The 9,855-nt window shown below is 33.6% G+C and overlaps 1 pseudogene; it reads left to right on the top strand.

The window, feature by feature from the left end:
- Positions 1–6,493: 6,493 nt before the first annotated feature.
- LOC149209711 (small heat shock protein, chloroplastic-like) lies at positions 6,494–9,586 on the top strand (annotated as a pseudogene).
- Positions 9,587–9,855: the final 269 nt, after the last annotated feature.

Genomic DNA, 9,855 nt, shown 5'->3' with positions numbered 1-9,855 from the left:
TGCAACGGTCTAAAAAAGTGGCCCAATTCCAGCAAGATGACCTGCATCCATGGACTTGGTAGCAGCGTAGTAGATTACGTTATTTCCGATCTTCCTTTATACAACGAAATGATAAACTTTGACATCTTAAACGACCACGAGCCTGACTCCGATCATAGGCCTTTACTTATAACCCTCAATTTTGTCATGCATAGAGTTCCCATAGAAAATAATACTTACAACCAAAAGAACTTAATATTTGATAAAAATAAAAAGGACCTCTTTCTAAATGAATTAAAAACTAACTTGCCTCCTTTACCTAGTATAGATAACATAGAAGACATATATCATAATTTTACTACAACCCTCTCATATTCTATTAAAAAGTTCTCAATTGAAGTCTCAAATAATAAAAGAAATAGCAAAACCAATCCTTGGTATGACAAAGATTGTAAGAATGCGAGGAGAGCAATTAAGGAAGTTGTTGATGATTCTCTTAAAATGGACAAGATAAGAATATACAAAGCCCTAATTAAAAGGAAAAAGAGACAGTACATTCGTCAAAGACAGGAGAATCTCTTACACCTCTCTAAGGTAGCTCCTAAAAAATTTTGGAGGCAGATTCTGACTAGGAAGACTAAGGATAATAATAAAATTTCTCTTCACGATTGGAATTCTTATCTTAAAAAGCTTTATGAATCTCCTAATGTCACGGATAATTTGGAAACCCTGCTCACAACGAAAGAAGTCTTCTCTTTAGAAGACATTAAGTTTGGGGTTAATCGCCTCGCGAATGGGAAAGCTAAGGACATTGAAGGTTACCAGGCAGAAATCTTAAAAATTGGAGGCCCTGTCCTCATCCCCCACATCCACAAGCTTTTCAATCAAGCTGTTAAGCAAGGGTTCCCTAAACCTTGGACTGAGAGCCTCATTATCCCTATTTTTAAAAGTGGAGATACAAATAACCCCTCTAATTATCGAACAATTATGATCAGCCCTCTCTTAGCCAAATTATATGGTAGTATTCTGGAAAAAAAGTTAAGCATATGGCTTGAAAGTGAAGATAAGCGGGCTAAAGGCCAAGCAGGTTTCAGAAGGCATCACTCAACAACAGACCACCTTGTTACGCTAAGGATCATTGTGGAGGAATGTCGTAATGATAAATCCAATTTATTCTGCTGCTTTGTAGACTTTAGAAAGGCTTTCGATACGGTTCCTAGATACAACCTTTGGAATAGGTTAGAAGAGCTAAAGGTTCCTCTTGAGTTAAGAGCTGCTGCTATAAGGCTATACGAGAATGTAATTGCCAAGCTAAAGAACAATGAGGGGTGGTCAAAAGATATTAAGTGTAACATCGGAGTTAAACAAGGTTGCCCCCTCTCCCCTACTCTATTTGGCATTTACATCGATAAGCTCGAAGGTTATTTAGAAGAAGCAGGATGTGGTGGCACAATCTTAGCTGGGATAGTCATTATCCTTCTTCTCTATGCTGACGATATTGTTCTTCTGGCAAGGTGCCCTTCTGATCTTGATAAGCAACTCAAGCTTCTTAAGGATTTCTGCTCTACCATGGGTATGACTGTTAACACTGACGAAACAAAAGTTATGATTATCAAATCTAAAAAGGACACTTGCGCTAATTTTACGTATGACAATAATAACTTGGAGGAAGTGTATTCTTACAAGTACCTAGGAATTGATATCCATCACAAGCTCAACTGGAACCATAGCATTGAGAAAAGGATCAATGGGGGATGGAAAGCTTATTTTGGTCTTGAAAATAATTGTAAAACAGCAAACCTCGTAATGTGGGATAAAAAGAAGTTCCTCTTTGAAACCTTAGTCACTCCTGTTATCTTATATGGCTGTGAAGTTTGGGGCTGCAGCATCTCCAGAGAATCATGGAGGAAGATTGAGCAAATCCAGAAGCGTTTTATAACTTATAACCTGAAAATTAAAAGTAATACACCCTATCCTATTCTCCTTATAGAAGCAGGTCTTTCTTCTATTGAGAGCCTAGCTATGCTCAGGTTTCTGATGTACAAGCACAAGCTCAATAACATAGACAATCATAGACTTCCTAAGCTAGCTTTAACTTCCAGCCAAAATCACCTAAGGCTTAACCGAGGATGGCATAAGGACACAAGGGCCTGGTTAAACTATTGGGAGATCAATGAGAATGATGCTTTGCAAAACATAAATAACATTAAAGATATTGTTACTTCTAAGTTCAAAGAAAAATTGTGGTGTGAGAAAGATTTAGCGTCTAAAAGAAAATTAAGTTATTATAAGAAGGTTATCAACCCCACCCTTGAAGATCAAAAGTATCTCTCTATTCTAACTAGCTCAAAAAAGAAAATTAATATAGCAAAGATTAGAACGAATTCTCATGAGCTCCATAGTGAGACTGGCCGCTGGGTAGTTCCTAAAACGCCATGGATGGAAAGGATCTGCCATATTTGTGAGAATAAGAGCATCGAGGATGAAAACCACTTCCTCTTAGAGTGCCTTGCATACAACCACATTAGATCTCAATTTCACAACCTTTGTTACAATACTGACCTTTCTAGCCTTTTACAATGCCAAAATTATAGTGAACTCGGGAGGCTTCTCTCCAAGCTTTTTGAGCATCGGAATAAAATCTTAAATCAAAATAAATAATTTGTCTTTTTAGGTCCGATAGATCATTATTTGGTCTCAGTGGACGTTAACAACCATCATCATCATCATCATATATATATATATATATATATATATATATATATATATATATATATATATATATATAGATATATATATATATATGTATGTATGTATGTTAAAATTTAAATATTTAGTTTAATGAATATTTTAACTTTTTAGTTTTTTCAACAAATTAATATCAATATTTAATTACATAATTTTTGGTGAAATTTGCAATTAAATCTAATTAGGCATCTCAACCATTGATATTTTCAATTTTAATAATTTTTTTTAATGTTTTTAATTCTCAATATCTTAATTGTTTAACTTACGAGACATCATATATCATAAATAAGATTTGAATTTGGATAGAGATCCTAACAATTTATCCTTTATCTCAACAACTGATCTTTACAATTCCAATAATTCTTTTTCTTTTAATGTTTTTAATTATTAATATTTTAAATTCTTAATTTATGGGATCATCATAAATCTTAGTCATGTCATAAATAAGATATGAACTTGACAGAGATCATAAAAAATTATCCTTTCCACCATTTGAGCTAGACCAAAGGAAATTTCAAAGTTGAATTGATTATATGAATTTTTAAAAAATTAATTTAAACTCTTTCTTCCTCCATTTTAAGAAATTTTCATTATGATCTACATAAAATTTTAAAAATAATGATAAAATTGAAATCAATTTATTATATCTTCACTAATGAATACATCGAAATTATCATGTAACCATCTCCCTCTCTTTATTATCACATTTCAGAAGGGGTACACTTTTTGTCTTTTCTCATTGACTTGATCCTTCATGGATGGTTCCATTTTCATGTTTGCATCTCGCCCTTTTGAAAGTTTAGATAAACATGACATTCAAATATTATTCATATGATACACATAAATACAAAAGATTGTGTCACTTGGTTTCATATTCCAAGAGGTCTCTTGGACTTCTCATAACTCTTCATGTTCACTTGTGGCTTTTTTATTTCCACACAAGTGAATATTACAATTTACATAATCCCCTAAGGATTATGCTTCCAACATTCACGAATCTGAAGGGCGTATGTGAGTCCAAGAAGAGAGCTAAAATATGAAGGTAAATAAAAACCAATGGCTAGATGCGAACACTAAATCTAGTGGTTTAAGGAAGACCACAAACTAAATGGGGTAGAAAAATTCAAAGTGTTCTATTAGTGGTGGTTTAAGGAAGACCACAAACCATAAAGGTAGCAAAAGTCGAAGTCTTCTATCAATGGTGTTGAAGAATGTAACTAGTGTCTGTCTTCATATGTAACACCCCATGATACATAAGTTACTATGGTTACTTTTATTTTAATTATCTTAGTACTTTTGATTTTCGTATGTTGGTTGGAACTTGTGGCTCGGTGGAAGAACCTAGTGGAACTTTTTAATAAACTTTGTTAATTACAAATACAAAAAGGTGTGTTTGAAAAATATTAAAAGAGACCAAGGGTAACGAACTCCAAATGTCCAAAAAGTTGGAAATAGTTATCACTTGCTCTCTTCCTAGAGAAAGGGAAAAGAAGGAAAACCCGATCTCAGTGGGGGAATCCGGGGGATGGCTAAAAGTTAGCTAGAGGATTGAGAGAATGGAGAAGTGAAAAACTTGGGGAATAGAATCAATGTAGAAGTTTTAAAAAGGGGACATAGTTCTGCTAGGTTTGAGGTGTTTTTGACCTAGACACTAAGCCATTGGAACCCTCGAACAAGAAACCTTGAGAATGGGTAATTCTAAGCTGGACTAGTAAGTCTTGAGGTTCAAAATGGATTAACTCAGCAGTTGAATACTGTAACTGTCTGGAGCAAGGAAGCTGGGGGGAGAGTCTGGATGTCATTGCCAGACCCGTGGTTGGGCGGCTTGGTCTTCTTAGGTGCTAAACAACCAGTCAAGATAGACACAAAAAAGTTTCTTACGAGTTTTGTATATATTAATAGTGAACTCTGTGCAATAGTGTTAGTTTTGGTTTAATTTTATTCTTGGATTACAGGTTGTGTAGCAGTTAATAGTTGGTCTTTCTTTATTATAGCCAATGTTGATAAATGCGTGTGGAAAGAATAATTCTTGTGTATCATGATCCTGTGAATGAAATAATTACTATGTGATGTATGTAACGTGGTCATGTTCAGTAAAAATGTCGAGTAATAAAGTACTTATTTAAAAAAAAAAAATAGAGAGACAAAAAAGAAAACCAGTATACTTCTTAACCTTCACAGAAGATTCATAACAAAGATTCAAGGGGAACCCGGTTAGCAGGAGGTGACGATCCAGAGCTCCACCTAGGAAACCTAGATTCTAAGTAACCTAACTAAATACCTTAAGGGTCGAGAGACTAGTCTCGAAATACCCAGGACATTTTCTCAGTCAGGCATCAATAATTTTTAGCCACCGAGGAAAGGGAAAAGTAAAAAAAAAAGCATGTAGTAATTAAAAGCACTGTGCCATCTTCATTGGCATAGATACAAGGGGCCAGATAGAGCTCTAGACCTAGTAATGATTAAATATATATGAAACAAAATAATATACATGTACTTGCAGGTAATGATTGTATACAAAAAACAAATTAAATACATTTGCATGCACCACGCATGTGGAGACAAATACAATACTAGAATCTAACATTGGTAAAGCATATATGAGGACAAAATTATAGTAAACCACAAGTATCGATTCTAGGCCAAAACCTTACTATATAATGAATTATATTCAAGATATAAAACTATGTGAGTAAACAACATGCATTAATCCCGACCATGGTAAAAGGCCCAGTTTTAAATTATACTATCATACATAAAATTAGGAGAATTGATAAAAGCTTCGCATAACTTAAACAAATGTCTAGTTACATTTTGTTTAGACTTGTTTCAAAAGAAACTACAGTCAACTGTGTGACTGTGCCTGATAATTAAGACAATATGACCATATTACAAAAAAAGAAAGAGAAAAAGATCTTATCTAACCCTGTTGAGTCAGGGCCTAGTAAGCCCTATCTCCACAACCAGACTTAACCAGTCCTTCGTCGTAAACTAGATTGATAATTAGGGAGTAGAGAAAGGGTTTTGAAGTAACCCTGATCGGAGGATGAGGATGAGGTTCCCACGATGTACCTAGTCCATTTATCATGGAAAAATCGAAGGCTATTCTGTTTGTTAACATTTCCCATCCATATCTGGAAGACCTTCACAAGCTAATGGCAGAGAATGGCCTGATCTACCACTTCAATGGGCTATGGCCTCAAACAACAAATCTTTACAAATGGATATTGTCTAATTGGACTAGATCTTGCAAGGTTCTCTTCTATTCTAAGGGCTTCTTCATAGTTGTGTTTTCCCATCGGGAAGATTATCATAGTGCTCTATCTAAGGGCCCATGGTTCTAGGGAAAGGGGGACTTTTCATGACCCCTTGGTTCCTAGACTTTGACCCCTCTATGACAATAATCATAGAGCTTCCGATGTAGGTTCGGCTTCCAAACTTGTCGACGCATTTATATCATGATTCAGTGATTACAAGCATCAGAAACACCATGGGTCGCTTCCTAGCCACATATCTTACGCAAGGCCAAAGTGGAATTTATACTTATGGTAGGATCTGTGTAGAACTCGACATTAGTAAAGGCTTGCCTGACAAAATCAACCTGAAAATAGGTGATTTCCACTGGATCTAGCTCTTGGACTATAAGAACACGACTTTTTGTTGTTGCCTCTACCATCAAACATGACACCTACATAACTCTTTCACTCAAAAGCTAGTAAAACAGAAGACTAAATCTAAGGCTTGGAAGTCATGCAACCCGCCCCTTATGGAGGAAGATGACTCCTCATCTTTAGATCAGGAGGACAGTGAATCAAATGATGAAATGCTCTCTTCGAATGAGGACTACGAGGAGAGTAAGTAGAATAAAAGTTTAACACTTTGCAAAGAAATAGATAGTACTGCTATTTTGTTGGGAGTGGTAAAGTGAGCCCACGAATTAGTTTTCTATGAATATGGTAAGGACAAAATAGTAGCTTCTCAAGGAATTCTTCAACAAGTTTTGCTTACTCCTTCGGCGAATGGGTGGGTGAAAGTAACTAGAAAGTTAAGTAAAAAAAATAAATATGGAAACCAGCCCCAAGTTGGGTGATACTTTTGTTTTTGTTACTCTGTTTACCTAGGTGTCTCCTTACAGTTTGGTTTTGGTCTCTGTGTAAAAATATGGCCTTCAGGTGGGTATTCTAAACTCCTTTTGATTAATGAATCTATATGCACACATTTACAAAATAAAAATAAAAGAATTTGAATTAGATATTGAAATAAATTAGTTAATATAGATATTTTACCTATATTGAAATATTTTTAAAGAATATAAGAATTATATATATATATATATATATATATATATATATATATATATATATATATATATATATATATATATATATATATATATAATCACTTTTAAAAGTTGATATAAATTATGTTATTCCACATTAATATCTAAATATTTATGGTTGAGAGAGAGTATATATTTTTTTTTTTATATCTTCTAGGTTGTAATGTCAACAACAAATTGAGCAAGCAATATGATTATTGATATTTTATAATGCTTTTAATTAAAACTAACCAAATAGATATAGTCAATTTTGTTTTTAACAACAAACTTAATGAACATAATGAAAATTAGATAATTGATATTTTATAAGGCTTTTAATTAAAACTTATCACATAAGTATATTCATTTTTGTTTTTAATAATATTTGACATTGTTTTTTATTTAAAAACTATTTAACTTTAATTTTAAAAGGCCTATATGTCAACTCAAGACTTTTAATTAAATCTAATCACATAAATATATTCATTTTTGTTTTTAATAATATTTGAGATTGTTTTTATTTAAAAACTATTTTATTTTTATTTTGAAAAGAACATGTCAACTCAAGGTTGAGCAAAGAAAAGAAATCACACATCTTCCTCAAACGAGAGTGTAAAACGCATCTTAAAAAAAACCAAAAAATTTATATTTTATAAAAAGTAATATTCAAAACTAATTTTTTATAAAATTATAAAATACATTTTTTTTTAAATTTTCTAAAATATTGTTTTGTTTAAATATTTTTTCTTAAATAATAATTAATAAAAATCACAAAATTACTAATAATTAAATTTTTAAATAATATTAATATTTATAATTTTATTTTTACATCTAACTTTTCCATTAACCAATATTTAAATTTTCAATAAAGATTCCACTCAATAAAAATAAATAAAAAATCACTAATTTAGTAGCCCTCAGTTAGTGAAAACATTAACATTAAAATAAAAGTGGCTGCCAATGCATATCAACTTTGTGTGTCCCCATAAATTTTATAAAACATAAATAAAAAATCACTAATTTAGTAGCCATTAGTGAGAGAAAACATTAAAATTAAAATAAAGGTTGCTGCCAATGCATATCATCAGCTTTGAGTGTCAATAAATTTTATAAAACATATTTGCCTCGATTTTCAAAGACAAATGAGAATGGTGATAAGAAATATAATCTATATAAAATGTATTTTTGCCTTCGTTATGCATAATTCCAAGTGCAACATCGACCATTTCATGGCAACGCCTATTTCCACCCCTATAGGTTTATTAATGCACGGTGAAGTACATGTGACATGACACTCCTACATCTGCAGGGATGCTACATATGCATGAGTGCCATACATGTCCATGGACTTTCTGGCAACTCGATCACTCTACCTCCGACAAGCTCCACTCTTCAATGTAATTAATGCATATTATGCATCCGGAGGCGCATTTGAGATATGACACATGCATGTTACTCCCTGTTGGCGCATTTAAGTTTGTAATATATTCGAACAAGATAGCAACATTAACTCAACATTTCTCCTTGTCGACATTTTGAATTTCAATTCTATTGCATCTTCGCGCTTATTTGAATTTCAAATTTAACCCACGCGTTAGTTGAATTTTTGGTGGGTAACCTTACAAGCCTCCAAAGTCTTTGTTAGAGGTCGTGCTCCACTCTGCAGATGCTACTCCCAATCTCGATTGGGAACTTAATAGGTCTATGAGTGTCTTGAAATCTGTCGGTGTTCCAATTTAGAGATGTAGCCCAATATTTAATATTTGAGCTCGTTTGAGATGCTATAAGGGTCTATGTCCCAAAGTGCAATGGAATGTGGGAGTAATGGAATAACTGTTCCAACTGGTGGGAAGAGGCTGCCGGGAAGAGTAAGATACAACGAAATACAGGCCTGAGGACGATTCATCGATTTAGAATGACAAACAAAACTGCCAGGCTTCTGAAATGCGTAGCGGGGGTTTGTCTAATATGTTTATGGGTGAGCATTGTAAAACTCCTTCGAATTCCGTCCTTGTTTGGTTTATTATGTCGCTATTAAGGTTTAAACCCTTCTTTTATTTTGCCATGTAACAAATCCATCTTATCGTCTGAGAGCTTGGGGTTTGGCCTTAATTAGATCTTCGATAATCCTTTCCTTAGTGCTTCTAGCAGAACAGAGGATGCCATTAGGGGTGGGTTGCAGCGGAAGAGAAGGAAGTTGTGTATGTGTGGGTGGACATGCGAGGATTGGAGAAAGAAGATGTAAAGGTTTATGCAGAGGAGAAAGCGTTGGTGATAAAGGGGGAATCGCTCTCAGACACAGATTTGAATGACGATAGATGGAACTACAGCACCTGTATTGACCAGATCAAAGCCTAGATGAAGAATAGTGTTCCCAAGTTTACAGAAGTGGAAATCAAGAACATGATTGCAGTGAATATTGAGTATGGTTTTTGTATGCACACATTCAAGCGTGGAGGTTTTCCCTTTTTGTATTTTCATTGTGTGCTCATGTTCCACCAGAATCAGCCTCTCTTCTTCAATGATAATACAATGGCGTAGAGTATAAAATTTGGAAGCTAAGAAAGTGTCGAGGTTGAATTTTCGATGTGACTCAGATTTGCAACATTGAAAAGATATGGTGTATCCTAAAAATATTTTTTTTTATGAATTTGAGAAGATTTTGATTTCTGAACACTAATATCATCAAAATTTCCATTAATTTTCATTTTCACACGATATGGAATATGGGGAGTGATCGAGTTAGGTTATTCTTGTTAATCTTAAATATATGTAGAAACCTATAGTCATAAATAATTTTAGAAAATTCC

This window comes from Pinus tabuliformis, chromosome 1_2 (assembly GCF_031772625.1).
Source record: "Pinus tabuliformis cultivar Carrire ecotype Pingquan chromosome 1_2, CPIR1, whole genome shotgun sequence".
Lineage (NCBI taxonomy): Eukaryota > Viridiplantae > Streptophyta > Pinopsida > Pinales > Pinaceae > Pinus > Pinus tabuliformis.
The sequence above is the reverse complement of the archived record's forward strand: the minus strand, read 5'-3'. Positions and strand labels throughout refer to the sequence as shown.